We start from the raw sequence: 312 nt of genomic DNA, 5'->3' as shown, positions 1-312 counted from the left end.
CAGAAAATAAAGACACTGGTTCACCAAGCTTCATTTGGCCATCGCTACTTTTAACCCTCGTGTTGTCTTCCCGTCAAAATAAAAAATCAACAATTTTTTACGCTTTTTTATCAATTTTTAAAAATATTTTTCTTACATTTTTGTCCCTTTTTTTTAACACTTTCAATGCTTTTTTCAATGTTTTTCCCTTTTTTTGATGTTTTCAACACTACGTAACACTAACATATTAACTACAGTTATTTACAGTGAAACCTCATTTATAGGAAATGATACCTAATGTTTGAGTTAGAAAAGCAGAAATTAGGAATTATT

At 28.5% G+C, this 312-nt stretch overlaps 1 protein-coding gene across 12 annotated transcripts in view; it reads left to right on the top strand.

The window, feature by feature from the left end:
• The window catches only part of snap91a (synaptosome associated protein 91a), a 71,108-nt gene that overhangs the window by 69,490 nt on the left and 1,306 nt on the right, over nucleotides 1-312 (top strand). The gene's annotated exons all lie outside the window — the stretch shown is intronic.

Source organism: Etheostoma spectabile, chromosome 6 (genome assembly GCF_008692095.1).
Source record: "Etheostoma spectabile isolate EspeVRDwgs_2016 chromosome 6, UIUC_Espe_1.0, whole genome shotgun sequence".
Lineage (NCBI taxonomy): Eukaryota > Metazoa > Chordata > Actinopteri > Perciformes > Percidae > Etheostoma > Etheostoma spectabile.
This window is presented reverse-complemented; position numbering and strand designations above follow the sequence as displayed.